Source organism: Canis lupus, chromosome 14 (assembly GCF_048164855.1).
Source record: "Canis lupus baileyi chromosome 14, mCanLup2.hap1, whole genome shotgun sequence".
Classification (NCBI taxonomy): domain Eukaryota; kingdom Metazoa; phylum Chordata; class Mammalia; order Carnivora; family Canidae; genus Canis; species Canis lupus.
In genome coordinates, this window is record NC_132851.1 from 8,403,398 (window position 1) to 8,420,529 (window position 17,132).

Below are 17,132 nucleotides of genomic sequence, written 5' to 3' on the forward strand. Positions count from 1 at the left end.
TTCTTCTATCTTCAGTTGCTGATTCTTCTTTTTTTTTTCTTAAAGATTTTATTTATTTATTCAGGAAAGACACACAGAGAGAGAGAGAGGCAGAGTCACAGGCAGAGGGAGAAGCAGGCTCCATGCAGAAAGCTTGATGTGGGACTTGATCCTGGGTCTCCAGGATCAGGCCCTGGGCTGAAGGCGGTGCTAAACCGCTGAGCCACCTGGGCTGCCCAGTTGCTGATTCTTCTATCTATCTCTGATATCTTCTCTTCTATCTATAGAGGGATGGGTTAACTCTGGTTGCCTTTGTTTTTGGTAATTACAAGTTAGTTTAAGGGCTCACAAGGTTATAAATCTATATTTTCAACTGAAATTTTTATTGAGATAATTATAAATTCACATGTAACTGTAAGAAATAACTCAGAGAGGTCTCTTGACTACATTTCCTAGTTTCCTCTAATGGTAACAGTTTGCAAAACTATAGTATGATATCACAACCAAGATACTAACATTGATTCAACTCTCCTATCTTATTCTGATTTGTCCAGTTTCATTCATATTTGTCTGTGAATGTGTGTGTGTGTGTGTGTATTGAAACTATAATTCTTTTGAGAACTAGAAGTGTTCTCAGGAAGCCAGATAGTTCATTAGACTGTTCCTAGTGTCCAGAAAGGTGTTTACCTGCTTGGGATCTCTTGAAATGCATAGTTAAAGCCAATAAAAAAGCTTAGTGATATTAGTAGGCTATTTGTTCAGTTTGATATTTATTTCCATGATTAGAAGTTAAATAAGAACTTGCTGGATTAAAAACCTCGAAGAATTTACCTCCATTTCCTTTCAAGAGTGGGGAGACACAGTTTTCCCAGCCTGTCTCCCTTGGATTAAAAGGATGTACTGTTACACAGAATGGAATCATAAATTTCAACAGCAAAGAGGAACTTTATTGTATGACACTCTCTGACTCAGTTTAGCTTATATAAACTCATCAATCTCTTCTTTTCTTCTTATCACTTCCTTATTCATATATTTGGAAGATACTAAACCTGTTAATACAATATAAAGGAAAGAATCTTTGTTTTCTAATTTTAAGTGATGTATCTTTCATGTCTTCGTTTCATATTCAACTTATTCTCTATAGTTGAAGTCACTCTATATACTTTTGCAAGGAGTATGTTCACATTCTCTCTTCATTTCCTTTTTCCCTCTGATCCCTCTCTCCTTCCTTCCATCCTCTGTATAATCACATAATATTTATAAAATCCTTACTTTATTCAAGGTGCAGTACTAGGTCTGAAGAACAAAGGTAACATAATACCTTATTTTCTGAAGCATGTATCTTGATAATAGTCAGCCAGACATTATTATTGATATTAGGCATATACATGTACATGTTCATTTGCTACAAGTACTCTATGGATGTTGGTGCAAAAATGAAAGTGGAAAGTGAACAATTCTAACTGGAAGTGACTGGTTATCAAAAGATGTTTGGAGGACTGCCTCTTCATGTCCATTTGGTACTTTATATGATATTTCCATATACGTGGCAAAACAGAAGCCCTCAGTTTTCTCAAATACTAAAATTCTGAAATAGAATAGCATGTTCCAATATAAATTTCTCAGTTACAGGGGTAGGAAAACCTCAGGAATCTGAACTATTTAGGAGATGGTCAGTCCTAGCATAGGTATTAGAATATATATAAAAATGAAGATCTGTCATTTTTATTGCATACAGTAGAATCTATTTATGACTAACAATATTCTAAGTGAGGTCAAGAGGGGATCACCATGATTTGTAATTGGAGTCTTCTTTCACCCTGCCCTAATGATGCTGGCCCCTTCTTTTCTTATAATTGCATTGTGTGTATGTAAATTAATTTCTCCTAAGTGCTTTAGAATTTATTCTATGAAGTAGTGTCATTTCAAATATTGTTTATACTATCCTCTGCTTCAAACTCCTGTTTTAAATTTTAGCTTTGGTTCTGCCAGCTTGATTGTCATTCCATATAATGAAGCTGAAACTAAAAACGTTCTACTCTAATTCTATATACTGGAAAAAAGGAGGTGTAATGGCTCATATGGTTGTGATTAAGTATAAAGGTGGAAGAGTTTGCTTTATTGTAGACACAAGCTGGGTTTGAAGTACTGATTTAATGATCTTCAGTTGAGCAAAATTATTTAAGGAAGGTGATCTCCAGAATGCACACTGATAACAAGTAATGCACATTGCATGTTTGCTCAGCAAATAAATTAAGAAGTGATTTGGTTAGGACTACATGCCAATGCTTATCCCATGGCTTGCTATGGAACCGTAATCTTTCCTGATGTACATGGGTTAATAATAAATACTGGTAAATACAATCATTGTATGGGAACCTTAATTTGTTCATACTTTGTTGGCTTTGAAAATTCAAGAGAATAAATTAATCATGTACTTAAAAATACTGTTTTTTTTTTTTTTCCTGAAGACATGCTTTATTGAGGTTTAGCATCTTTGGCTTAAGAATTTCAAAATGTTGAACAAAATGGCTGAAAATAATGATAGTAATAATAATAAATCTGCATTTTCACAGGGTTCTGGCTGAGGAATAACCTTTGATTTTGATAAAGATATATATAAGTGTGAAGGATTATAATAAGGAACATTTTTGAAGAAATATTGGAGGGAGTATCTCTTTATGTTTGGAATATTGCCATTTTTACCATCGAGAAATTAGTATTGTCCATGACTTAAAGGTAACTCTCCATTATACATTTAATCATTGTTATTCGATATAGCAGTGTTAGAGACTTCTGTTTCTTCCTAGTATCTGTCTCTCATGTATTACATGATAGTAGCTATTCTTTAATCCTGATCAACTTTTCTTTCCTTTATTGACTCTATTAAGTCACTTTAGTGACTTAATTGCGTCAATTTGAGTCAGAGTGTTCTCTTGAGTTAAAAAGAAAAAGGAGATAATATGTACATCTACACTAAATAACTTAGAAAAATAAATAAAAGTGTTATAAAAAAAGATTATGGGGTGCCTGGATGGCTCAGTTGGTTAAGTGTCTGACTTCCACTCAAGTCATGATCTTGAGGTCCGGGATCTAGCCCTGTGTTCTGCTACCCACACAGTGGGGAGTCTGCTTCTCCATCCCCCTCTCTTCCTCCTTTGTTCATGCACGTGTACACTGTCTCTCATAAGTAAATAAAATCTTTAAAAAAAGAGATTATGACAACTAATAAAGATGCTTTTACTTTCATTTGAGTGATTTACCACGGGCATCAATTTATTTCCCAGATGCTCTTCTTAAGTTTGTTGTGAAAAGAGAGACCATTAGGTAGAGGACTCAATATAATGTCTGGAAGAGAATAAGCATTCAATATATGTTTCATTTAAAAAAAATTAATTTATTTATTCATGAGAGACATAGAGAGAGAGAAACAGAGACACAGGCAGAGAGAGAGAGGCAGACTCCGTACAGGGAGCCTGATGTGGGACTCAATCCTGGGACTACGGGATCACGCCCTGAGCTGAAGGCAGATGCTCAACCGCTGAGATGGTTTTTCTATAATTGAGAGCATTGAAGAGGGAAATGAAAAAAAAAAATCTAATGATAAATAGTAAGGATAAATACTTTCTAATTGTTTTAATTAAGCTTCTTTTTCACTAATGTATTAGCAAGTTCTTTATTTTCTCCTTTTGGGAAATCTATATCAAGAAAATGTCAGTGGGGATGCCTGGGTGATTCAGTGGTTGAGCTTGTGCCTTCAGCTCAGGGCATGATCCTGGGGTCCTGGGATCGAGTCCCACATCGGGTTCCCTGCAGGGGGCCTGCTTCTCCCTCTGCCTATGTCTCTGCCTCTCTCTGTGTCTCTCATGAATAAACAAAATCTTAAAAAAAAAAAAAAGATAATGTCAGTGGAACAGTTAATCTTAGTTATCTAGAAATGGAATGGGTGACTCACCTTTGATGTTAACCTTCACAACTACATACCTTTGCCTGGCTTAACTCTGAAGTTTAAAAGAAATACCAGCATGGGGTCACTTTGGGCTGAAGCTCTCCATTACGTATGTAGGTAGAATCAGCTCTGGGACCTGTTCCTGTCATCTGTTGGATTCAGTAGGATATTTTATGCCTCCATCCTTTTTATCTGGAATTAAAGTGATTCTGGGTAAAAGCTAGTTCTAGTTTGGGTAATTATGATTATCAAGCAAGTCTATATGTTGGATACAAGTAATTATTACCTATGTGCTTTTCTTTCCTTCTCAATTATGAAATACTAAGGTAAAATTTTAATATTTATTGAATACTTACTATGTTGAGTCTTTTACACATATGATCTCATGTTCACAAGAAACTTTGGAAGAACAATTAAGAAATTCAATTGATGCCCATGGCATCAAAGTAGCCAGAAGTCAGTGGATATCCAGGGAATATAAACTGATTTTCAAGATGATCCATAAACTTTTTTCTCATATGATCTGAATTATTGAATCCTGAAAGCATATAATCCCCACTCTTAATGATTTATGAAGTCATTGTAAGGATTTGTTAAATCTAATTTAATGATGTCCCATTGTTCATCTCCTTATTATCTATATATGTGATTATTTTCCAGTATGCTCATAAAAAGTATCATGGCTTCCTATTTTTAGTGTGATTCATCATATCAGAAAATAAAAAATTGTGCAGCACTCATGCATTTGGCGGGGGAGAAAATATAAATTATTATTACAAATTGGAGGTAAGATGTTTCGTCTTTGCTCTTACATTATTTTGACCCTAGTTTAAACCCATGCATAATTATTTCTGCAGGATTATATCTGTTGTATATTAACTCTATTGCAAATAACCAATATTTAAGGTAATATAAAGAAATTACAATGAATACACAGAATGCTTTTTTACTACCTGTGGTTTTAAGTTAAAGAAGCTAGAGAGAAAATCAGTCATAACTTACTGTTTGGGTAGCTTAGTGCAAGTACTCTTTGCATTTTTTACCCATCTTTCTTCTAAAAACAAAACAAAAAAGCCTTTTTTGAAGGATGTCATCAGGTGACACATTTATACATATATGACAGATATACATCATTCCAAACATACTTTCTAGCTTCTAACATTTGTTTACAAAAGCTGATGGTATTTGTAGGCAACTCATTACTCATTTACATAGAGTTTTGTAGATAGCCTTTAAATTTAATGCCTTTTTGACTGTGTGAGTATCCTAATACATGTCATCGAATAATAATTATGATGTTAAAAGTCTAGACTTTTTTTTAAAAGAAGAGCACTTCTTGCATTATATATGTATCTTAGATAATTGTGGTTACTTCTGGGTGCCTGACTCTAGTATCAAGAATCACACTATCAGTTCTGAATGTGTTCTGTTCATCTGTTAGAGAATAAGTAACTGCATCTGGTTTGTCAGAGGAATCAGCGATGAAAGGATTCCTTCTATTGCCAAGCATTGTAAACTGAGAGGACATAATAGAGACACTTAAAGATGAGCTCATCTCTCTGAATTTTAGAGCTTGAGGTGATGGCTTCTAGTAAGGCTAGTATTGTTATCTCAGTTTCAGGAGTTTGTGAAATTATCAAAAAAGAGTATAGGAAATTTTTAAGAAAAGGCTAGCATTATTTAAGATGAAGGCAGCTTACAAGATCTTTTCCAACAATTTTTAGAAATACTATATTGTCGTATCCAAACCAGATAAAGATACCACTAAAAAAGGGAACTACAGGCCAATATCCCTGGTGAATATGGATGCAAAAATCCTCAACAAAATATTAGCAAACTCAATCCAGCATTACACTAAAAAAATCATTCACCACAATCAAATGGCATTTATTCCTGGGTTGCAAGGTGGTTCAATATTTGTAAATCAATCATGTAATATATCACATCAATAACAGGATAAAAATCATATAATCATTTGAATAGATGCAGATAAAGCATTTGACAAAGTACAACATCCATTCATAATAAAAACCCTCAACAAAGTAGGTTAAGAGGGAACATACCTCAACATAATAAAGGCCATATATGAAAAATCCACAACTAACATTATCCTTAATGGACTTTCCCCTAAGGTCAGGAACAAGACAAGGATGTCCACTCTCACCAGTTTTATTCAGTATAGTACTGAAAGTCCTAGCCACAGCAATCAGACAACAAAATGATGTAAAAAGCATTCAGATCAGTAAGGAAGAAGTAAAACTTTTTCGATATTTGCAGATGACATGATACTATATATAGAAGACCCACAAGACTCCACTAAAAATCTGCTAGAACTGATAAACGAATTCAGTAAAGCTGCAGGATATAAAATCAAAGTACAGAAATCTTTGCATTTCTATATACTAATCATGAAACAGCAGAAAGAGAAATTAAGAAAACAATCCCATTTACAATTGCACCCAAAATAATGATACCTAGGAATAAACCTAATCAAAGAGGTGAAAGACTTGTACCCTGAAAACTATAAAATAGTGGTGAAAGAAATTGAAGATGACACATAGAAATGGAAAAACATTCCATGCTCATGCTATACTATCAAATGCAATCTATGCATTTAATGCAATGCCTATCGAAATACCAGTAGCATCTTTCATGGAACTAAAACAAACAATACTAAAATTTGTATGGAACCAGAAAAGAACCTGAATAGCCAAAGGTATCTTGAAAAAGAAAAGCAAAGCTGCAGGCAGCATACATTACAAAGTTACATTACAAAGCTGTCATCATCAGAATGGTATGGTACTGGCACAAAAATAAACACTTAGATCAATGGAACAGACTGGAAAACCCTGAAATAAACCCACAATTATATGGACAATTAATCTTCAACAAATCAAGAAAGAATATCCAGTGGGAAAAAGACAGTCTGTTTAACAAATGATGTTGGGGAAACTGGATGGATACATGTAAAAGAAAGAAACTGAGCTGCTTTCTTACACCATACACAAAAACAAATTCAAAATAGATTAAAGACCTAAAGGTGAGGCTGAAACCGTAAAAATCCTAAAAGAGAACATGGGCAGTGACTTCTTTGACATCAACCATAGCAACTTTTTTCTAGATATGTGTCCTGAGGCAAGGGAAACAAAAGCAAAAAATATACTATCATGACTACATCAAAATAAAAAGCTTCTGCACAGCAAAAGAAACAATCAACAAAATTAAAAGGCAACATACAGAATGGGAGAAGATATTTGCAAATGACACATCTGATAAAGGGCTAGTATCCAAATTATTTAGGGAACTTATATAACTCAACACCCAACAAAACAAATAATCCAATTAAAAAATGGGTAGAAGTCATGGACAGACTTCTCCAAAGAGAACATGCAGATAGCCAAAAGACACATCAAATGATGTTCATTATTACTTACCATCGTGGAAATGCAAATCAAAACTACAGTGAGATATCACCTCACATCTATCAGAATGGCTAAAATTCACAATGCAAGAAACAACGGGTGTTGATGAGGATGTGGAGAAAGGGGAGCCCTCTTGCACTGTTGGTGGGAATGCAAACTAGGGGAGTCACTCTGGAAAACAGGTTCCTCAAAAAGTTAAAAATAGAACTTTCTTATGATCCATTAATTGTATTAGTGAGTATTTACCCAAAGAATATAAGAAAATTAATTCAAAGGTATGTATGCACCCCTATATTTATAGCAGTATTATTTATAATAGCCAAGATATGGAAGCAGCCCAAGTGTCCATAGAAGATGTGATATATATATATATAGATAGATAGATAGATAGATAGATAGATCTCTAATTATGAATATAAAATATATATTATAATACATAATGGAATATTATTCAGCCACCAAAAAGAATGAAATCTTCACATTTGCAATGACATGGATGGAGCTAAAGAATATAATGCTAAGCAAAATAAGAGAAAGACAAATACCATATGATTTCACTGGTTTGTGGAATTTAAGAAAGAAAACAAATAAGCAAAGGAGGAAAAAGGGCAAGAGAGAGAGACAAATCAAGAAATGGACTTTTAACTATAGAGAACAAACTGATGGTTACCAAAGGGGAGGCAGATGGGGGGTGGGTGAAATAGGTGATGGGGACTAAAGTGTGCACTTACTGTGATAAACACCAAGTGTTGTATGGAAGTTTTGAATCACTATATTGTACACCTGAAATTAATAAAGCACTGTATGTTAAAAAAGAAAGAAACAGCAAAAGAAAGGCAAATACTATTTATTTTATCTAAAATTAATATATTTACAATATTGAACAGAAACGCTTACCATCAGCTATAATTTCTATGTTCTTAAAACTGTTATTTACAACAAATTCCAGTCATTTGTTTCTTCCAACCCGGGATTAATTTTATCTCAAGGCAATTCTTTCTAGTTCATTGACCCTCTGCCTCACAAGCAATTTTATTTGCAAATAATGATGTGTTTATATGTCCATGCTAACATTGTATTGTGTTCATTTATAAAAGAGATTAACCTATTGAAACTTTTGTCAGTTTTAAATGAGTATATACTTAAAATTAAGTTTTGTTGAGTGCGGTTTTATAAATAGAAATATTCTTGAAAATAATTCTGCCTGCAAAAGCTGAGAGATATCATGGCTTTATTGGATCATGCCCCAGATGAGCATAGGTAAGACTTCCTATGAGGGGTCCCTCCACAGAAATGATGTTTTCAGAGGCAGTTGCTTGTATGTGAAGGAAGGGATCAGTCCGTAGACCTGTGCAACAAGTTCTAAATATATGGAAACTACACTCATGAGTAATAATACCTGCCAGCCTGCCTAGCTGGTTTCCTTCCTCCTTCTCTTTCTTCCTCTCTCCCTCTCTCCTTCCTTTTCTTCCTCCTTCAAGGTTTGGCATTTCTGTGTCTCATATTCATGTTGGAAAGGAGCAAATCTAAGGAAGGTAAAGGAAAAAGAGAGAGGAACTGAAGAGGAATAACATATACATATCACAGCACAGAGTACATATACTACTTAGCTCACTGAGTGCTAAATGTAGGATATAGAAATATTTCACAGCCCGGAGAACATGATAGCATCACATAGTCTAGTTTGCAATCACCATGTACAATTACACATCGGAAAGTTTTCTTCAGAGAAAATGCTAGCAACCAAATGAAAAGGTCCGGGGAGTTGTTTTAGAGTGTTCAAAATGTCTTTTATACTCTGTATTATTATGAAGAAGAGCTTATGTCATTTCTTATGTTAGTACTGATGTGATATATTTAATTAGATTTTCAAGTTTTTATTTTATTTATTTCATACCTATTTTCTCTCAAGAATAATCATAAAGGACAGAGGGAAGAGGAGAAACTCCACTGTTTTAAAACCATGTACCTCATATTTCTTCTCTCTGAAATTTTTGGGACAGAAATGTAAAAGTTTATTGTGAACTCTGATAATCAAACAATAATTTTGCCACTCCGCCCTGTAATGCTTTCTCAGTGTTTTGTTTGTTTAATCTTTTCTACCACCTTGCCTCCTTCAAAACTCACCCTGTGGCCCCTTCCCCCAGGCACTCACATTCTGCTTTCCAAATTGACTGGCAGCTAATCTTATAAATGAATCCATTCTAATGGTTGCTGATATGATACTAGGGCTTGAGGTCAATCCTTCCACCTAGTTAAGTTGTTAAAATTTCTTAAAAGAGGCAGTCCGATAAACTGAAATGAGCATGAGAGCACCAGCAAAATAGGATTGGGAGTCCTAGTTTCACTACTGATTTTGTGACATAAATAAGTTATTTTAATTTTGAGCCCTAGCCCAGTAAATATGATGGCAAAATTATACCTACTGTATTTACTTCTCGGGGAACTATTAAATCCTGTATTATAAAGTGAAAAAGTAGTATGTATGATGTTGATTGATTTAAAGATCTCCTTAGAAACAATGATTTAACCCAAGGCAGTGAAGATAATATATAGCTTCTACAACTACTAGGTACAAAGCTTTGTGGAGTATATAGAAAGTACCATGTAGAGAGATAATAAATATACAGATCACTATGGAAGACAATGATGAAAAATATTAGAGTTAATAATGTAGGAGTTCACCTCTGAACTTCCAGCAAGGAGAAGCTGTATGAATCAGGAGGTGTTCATTTAGGGGGTAATGGATAGACTTCCAAAAAATGGTAGGGTTTAAGCATAACACTAATGATGGGTATTTAAAGCAATATACCACACAGCGAATGCCTTTGAAATACAGAAAGATTGACTATGATTGTACCCAAAAAGTAGAGTGTCAAGGAAGCTGCTTTTGGCCAAATTACTCTTATCAGTTATGTATAACTTACAAATGTATATATCTGTGAAGATACACAAGCATTATTAAAAGCCTCCATAATTATGAGTAAATGACAGCAGCTTGCTTGATCTTTAGCAATTATATTGCTAAATCTTTAGCAAGTGTTTTATGATATTAGCAATATTTTCAGCAATATGAGTTCAAAGTCTAGAAATCAAAACTTTGTGCTGGCATCATAGCCTACATATTAAATCTTTCTGTAGATGAAGGCATTTTCAAACCAATATTTATTGTATTTATTAAAGATGCCATACAGTAAGGGAATTAAGTGACTGATACAGTTTAGTATTGCACAGGATTTACTCTCCCAAATTTGGGGACCCACATCAAGATTTCACAAAACATTTCAATATACTATGTGGTGAATTGGTCGTCATCTGAGGTATGAACTCAAGTATCCTAGGATCTATATTCATTGTTAACATGCCAAATTTTTAGTCTCTTTATCGTTCTATAGCCCACCTATTTTTTGAAACTCTTTTTAAAAAGTGATACTAGTACTTGTTCATTGGATAAAAAACTTAAAATCAATAATGAACTATCACTTTTAGACTAATCTTCTGCACATTTCTATTCTTGGCTGAGAGTACTTCATAGAGCACTGTTACTTCCCTGGATTAGATTAAAGACTTTCAAAGTAGAACTATCATTTCCCTCACATTTATTTGTTTATTTGTCAAGTCATTCTGCCATCCTTTGGCGCTCTAATATCGTGGCCCCCCAAATCACCTCCTCATTCCAAATGGAGACCTTTCCTTCCAGGTTTAATCACAATCTTTAAGAATGTTTATCTGTTCAAGCTCATCAATATATTTCTTTTCATCTCCATCTACACCATTTCACAATGTAAAAAAACTCCAAGGAAACAAATGACTGTATCTGGATTAATATGACACACATGAGTGGGAAACAAATGACTATATCCGGTTATGGAGCTAAAGAAATACCTAGCAGGCCAGTGGCATTTCAATAACAGCAGTGACCTGTGAAGAGTTCCATTGAGTCCAGCTATCTTTTTCTAAATTAATAAATGTAACTTATGAGAAAATATGCAATTTTAACATACAGAAGTCAACGTTGCCTAAAATTTAGAACTGCAAGTATTGATCAGGCCCACTGATGCTCTATAGCAAATGTTCTTTATTTTTATTTTTTTTAAAGATTTTATCTATTCATGAGAGACACAGAGAGAGAGAGAGAGAGAGAGAGAGGCAGAGACACAGGCAGAGGGAGAAGCAGGCTCCATGCAGGGAGCCTGACATGGGACTCGATCCCAGGTCTCCAGGATCATGCCCTGGGATGAAGGCAGGCGCTATAAACCCTTGAGCCACCCGGGCTGCCCACAAATGTTCTTTAAAAGCTATTTCTGGGGGGATCCCTGGGTGGCTGAGTGGTTTGGTGCCTGCCTTTGGCCAGGGCGTGATCCTGGAGTCCCGGGATCGAGTACCACATCAGGATCCCTGCATGGAGCAGGGATCTCTCTCTCTCTCTCTCTCTCTCTCTCTCATAAATAAATAAAATCTTAAAAAAAAAAAAAAAAAAAACTATTTCTGGGAGTGCCTGGGTGGCTCAATGGTTGAGCGCCTGCCTTTGGCTCAGGTCATGATCCTGGGGTCCTGGGATCCTGGGATCGAGTTCTGCATCAGGCTCCTCACAGGGAGTCTGCTTGTCCCTCTGCATCTCTCTGTGTCTCTCAGGAATGAATAAATAAAAGAAAAAAAAAGAAAAGCTGTTTCTGAGTTCTGTTTAGTCGAACAGAATCTATGGCTGATTTGTACCCAGAGTTTCCCCTTTACAGTTTTCCCTCCTGGAGAGAACAGGCCTTCTCTGTCTCACCACTGCCCTCCAGGCCCTGACCCTTCTCTGGACCTCCTGCTCGTCAACTAACTTTTGGATGTTGCTTCTCTGCTGCTGTTTTTTATATCTGCTAGTCCAGACCTCTCATCTATGATGTTTCCTCCCTAACCTTCCAAAGTGCATTCTCCTTCTGTGCCTCAAGATTTGAATCAGGAAGTGGTATTGGGTCAGCCTGTGACAAGGAGTAGTGTCTGGAAGGTCAGGGAGGGTTTCTGGCAGCAAAGAAACATACTGTGCCAGGTTTCTTGAGCAAGAGTGGTGACTCCCTCCTCCTTCCTTCCAGCAGCTGAAAAGAGTCCAGAAACTGCAGCTCCTCCTTCCAGTGACACTTCCAAACATTTGCAAGAGCCAGTCACACTCCAGGTGAATATTTTCAGACACCTGGGATGAGCTGATTTTCTGTTTGTGTAAATAGACCAAAGAGCAAAGGGCAAAACATGGCAATTTTTTCCCCAATCTTGAACTTGGTCTCTGCATATAAAACTTAATTTTGTATGTGAGTATGCAGGTGAAGGCTTTCTAGTTTTATTTCAGATCATGATTTTGTTTCTAAAAACATCTTGAATTTTCTACTTTACTACCTAGGACCACATTTTATCTCTTCTGTTTCTCTCTCTTGAAAATGGTGATTTGCAGGTTTCAGTAGGCTCTATGATAGAAAGAATATCCAGACCTATCATAGCCTCAGAATTCTTTCTTAAAACCAGCCAGAATAATGAAGTGAAACAATCTTGAGTTTGTATACGTGTGGATATATGGTAGCATATGCATGTAAACTTGCCTCTTGATGCTATACACATTGTTTTCTATGATGTTTTAGAAACTGTAGCCAAAGAGTGCTTTTTTATTCTTGAGAAATACAGTGATTTAACTTCCTCTGGGTTTTAGACAATTCCAGTGTCTTATTTTGGAGTTTTTAGGCACTGAATGCATGCAAAGGGAATGTTTCTATTTTGCCACCACCATTATGTTATCTTTTCCAGTGCAATTACAAGCTAATTCAGGGCTCTTTGTGTTAGTCTAATAGCTTCTGATTCACTGCCGTCACCCAGTACCTTTTCATGCACTTTTAATAACATCTGCAGTGCCCCCAGCACTTACCTAGGGTTAGCATTTTTCTCTAAGTAGAGACTCATCTTTGGCAAATCATTAATGGAACATCAAAAAGATCCCATCTGTTAGAGTTACATATGGCTAAGATCAGAATTATCAAATATCTCATTTTTTTCTTTTTTCTTTTTTTCTTTTTTTCCCTTTCTTATCCACACAATAAATGTAGTTGTCAGCAGGATAAGTTCATGCGCCGGATAAGGTCACAATTTCATTTAGTGACAACTTCCAACAGTACGAACTTACAAGGTTCGATTTATTAAAGAGTCAGAAGGGATAAGATCACTGCATGGCCAGCCTGATTTATCAGGGTTTGACTGGAGTACTTGAATAGGGAATGTCGTATTTCAAGTTTATGTTCAAAACTGTAGTTTAGTGTGTGTTATGACTGTATGACTCAAAAATTGAGAAGGAAAATTAGAAAAGGTACCCCTATAAGGCGATTTGTAGCCACTTACCAAGAACTATCATTTCCTGTGCCAAACTATGCTTCGAGATGGCTCAACATAGCATAATATAAATGGCATTATTTGTCTTAAAATGCAGATGAAACATGCTGTTATTAATGCCTGCGAAAACACGCATCTAGTGACAAAACTGCAGTTTGGCTGTGAAGATAATCAGCAGTGAAATGATCATCTAACCCTCTTATGTATCTGGCGGGCAGCTGTCAAACGGTTAAACCATAAAATAGCGAGAGCTCTTCCATACTTCAGCCACCTTGGCTGACTTTGAAAATGTTTTGAGATTTTTAGAATCTTTCAGCGCTTTTTGAACTCAGCATGACTTCAGGGCTGTCCATGTTTGATACCATGATGTATAATGTTTTCCAACCATGGAGAAAATATAAATATGGGTTCTGACGCTCTAGCCTTCTCTGTTATATAGTTAGGCCTGATAAACGTAGGAGCTAATTCATGTGGCCTGCTTTAAAATTTGGTTATATATTTAAAAACAAGTTCAAACCAATCCAAATTTTATTTTTAGCAAATGAAATATGATCTTCGGTAGTCTCATTTATTTGCAACCATGTCCTTCTATGGAATCTGAGGCTGGAGTTAAGGGATGTTCTGTAAATACCACATGCGTTTATGTCATCAACTTAACACTGGACTCAGTTGAAGCATGATGGTTGATAACCATGCTAAAAGGCCTACATCTTGTCTGTTCCCCTGTCGTATACTACAGTTTTCATATACTTTGCTTTCTAAAGAGGCATCAAAAGGGCCCTATTTAAAAGAAACAAACAATGGCTTGATTGTACCTTCAGCAAAATAAGATTTGAGGATATCTCTCTTGACTTTAAGTGTTTCTTTCCACCAGTGAATTTCTTTTATTTGCGCAAAGAAGTGGTTTGATATCTTAAAAGCTGCAGTATGTTTGGTAGTGATTTTGGACTTAGGGCTTTTTTTTTTTTTTTTTTTTTTTTTTAAGTGAGGCTATCATAAGTCTTTGAGTAATCACAGACTTTTAAAAGTATGCATTATCAAGAAGATAAGAGAAACAGCCCTCAGCACTAACAATATTATCTTTTACCAAAATTGATTAGTCCATCCTATGTGTCTCAAATATTTTGTGTAAACTTACCCAGCATGTTAAAAGGGGGGGGGGGGGAGGACTTCTTTTTGAGGAATAGCTGCAAAAATATGAACTGGCTAAGAGGAAAAATCTTCATTTTTCATCCTGCTCCATATTTCACAGATGAGGTAACATAATGTAGTAAAATGCTGAGCAAATGAAATATATGATTATTGTAATACAACGAGGAGACACATATGAAGAAAGTTATTTTTGTCCTTAAAATAAACTTTAACTGTCCTAAAATTAAATCTGTGAACTTAAGAAAATCTTCATCCAATCAACTATGTTCAATTTGTATTTTGCAATGATCACATGTCACAAATGATATTGATTACCAAAGGATAAACAGAAATTAAAAAACTATACTTGTAGTTCAAGAGGCTTATATTCCTGTTGAGGTGAAAAGGGTTATCAAAGGGAAAGCACTAGGGGATCATTAACTGCAAAATTGTGTAGCATTGGATTATAAATGCCATGGCATACTAGAAAAGGAGAACACAGTTTGTCTGGAGTTCAGAGACATCTGGTGAAAGAGAAAAAGCTTTGGTTCGATCTTGGAACACTAATAAACTTTATCAAGGCAGCCAGCCGTACAGAGTGTCTGTCGGGTAGCAAGAACAATTCTCAGAAAGGTAGGGGTTAAACTGGACATGAGGAGGAAGGTTTAGAGATAAAGTCTTTCTTGACTAGAGGGGAAGAGAATATATTCTGGAGAGCAGAACAGAAAGACACTGTGGAGCAATATTTTGGTTAAGATTCAGTCATAGGGGGCAGCCCCAGTGGTGCAGCCGTTTAACGCCGCCTGCAGCCCAGGGCGTGATCCTGGAGACCCTGGATCGAGTCCCACATCAGGCTCTCTGTATGATGCCTGCTTCTCCCTCTGCCTGTGTCTCTGCCTCTCTCTCTCTTTCTGTCTCTATGAATAAATAAATAAAATCTTAAAAAAAAAAAAAAGATTCAGGCATAGGTACTCAAGTTGGGACGGTCAAAAGGGAACTCATGAAGGAACTTGTACCAATGAGTGACCAAGGAGTTTTAGTAAGTTTATCCTGATGGGGATTTGGAACCTGAATTGGAAGCTGGTCAGTAATCTACATCTGATTTGATGAACCCTGGGGAATACTGATAAGAAAAGTGACTCTTTGAGATATTTGATAGGGATATAAGCCAAGGTGTGGGGTATATTTTGGGTGGAAGACTTAAGAGGGGTTGTGACCACAGAACCTCTTAGATATGATGATGATGGAAGTATGTGGACATGCTCTTAGAATGCTTCAGTGTCTTTTTGGTGAATTAGTAAATATTTATCAGGGACTTTGCATGTGTTATGTGAATTAATCCTCTCAGCAGTCATATGAAGAAGATATTGTAATTCCTATTCTGTATGCAGAAACTGAAGTTCAAAGGGTTCAGGATCACATGGCTTGTGTTCAGGATAACATGGCTTGTTCAATTGACTCTTCTCCAGTTCACTTTTGAACTCATTCCAGTCTGTGTTTTGTCTTCCTATTTTGCAAAATTCCTTTCACTCCAGATATCCATGATTTCCATCTCATCAAAAGAGATCTTTCCAGTTATTTTCTTACTTTCATAAATTTTCAGATTACTTGATTCATCCCTCCTCCTTTACATTCTCAATCAATCCATTGGCTGCTTTATCTACTTTCTATTCTCTTGCACTTCTAAATTTCTTTCTTTTTTTTTTCTTTTTTAAAGATTTCTTTAACTTGAGAGACAAAGAGAGAGAATGGATGGGGGAAGGGCAGAGGGAGAGAATATCCAAGCAGACTCTCACTGAGCATGGACCCAGAAACAGGGCTCAGTCCCATCACCTATGAGATCAGGACCTGAGCTGAAACCTCAACCGACTGAGCCACCCAGGTGCCCCACTTCTAATTTTCTGTTCCTGTTCCTCTATCACTCTGCCTTTTGAAGATCCTTAGAACTCTCTCTCTTAGGCCTCCTTCTTTTATTTTGATACACTCTGTCCTGGATGAACAATCTTACGGCTTTTATTACCATATTAAAACTAGTTTTAAGTAATGAATAAAATGCCAAATTTACCACTCTAGTTAAGACCTTGCTTCTGAGTCCCAGGCTTGTACCTGCCCACCTAAAATCACCTCTTGCCTTCCTTACAGTCACTTTAACCTCAATATTTCCAAACTATAACTTCTCATCTTGTCCTTAAATCTTTTTTTTTTTTTTGCATGTGTTCTTTATCTCAAAAGATACATGATCATTAGCCTATTTGCTTAAGCCACATACCCAAATATTATTGTTAGATTTTTCCCTT

The 17,132-nt window shown here is 35.9% G+C and overlaps 1 protein-coding gene across 7 annotated transcripts in view; it reads left to right on the forward strand.

Moving 5' to 3' along the window:
• ZFPM2 (zinc finger protein, FOG family member 2) overlaps positions 1-17,132 on the forward strand; it is a 457,190-nt gene that overhangs the window by 206,948 nt on the left and 233,110 nt on the right. Inside the window, exons 1-2 of one of the 7 annotated variants that reach the window (XM_072774203.1) lie at positions 2,622-2,718; positions 4,626-4,714. The exons of 5 other annotated variants lie outside the window; for them this stretch is intronic. The gene's annotated coding sequence lies outside the window, so the exon portion shown is untranslated. Of the gene's footprint in view, positions 1-2,621; positions 2,719-4,618; positions 4,715-17,132 lie in introns of those variants that run through there. One more of the 7 variants, XM_072774204.1, reaches the window with a different exon arrangement.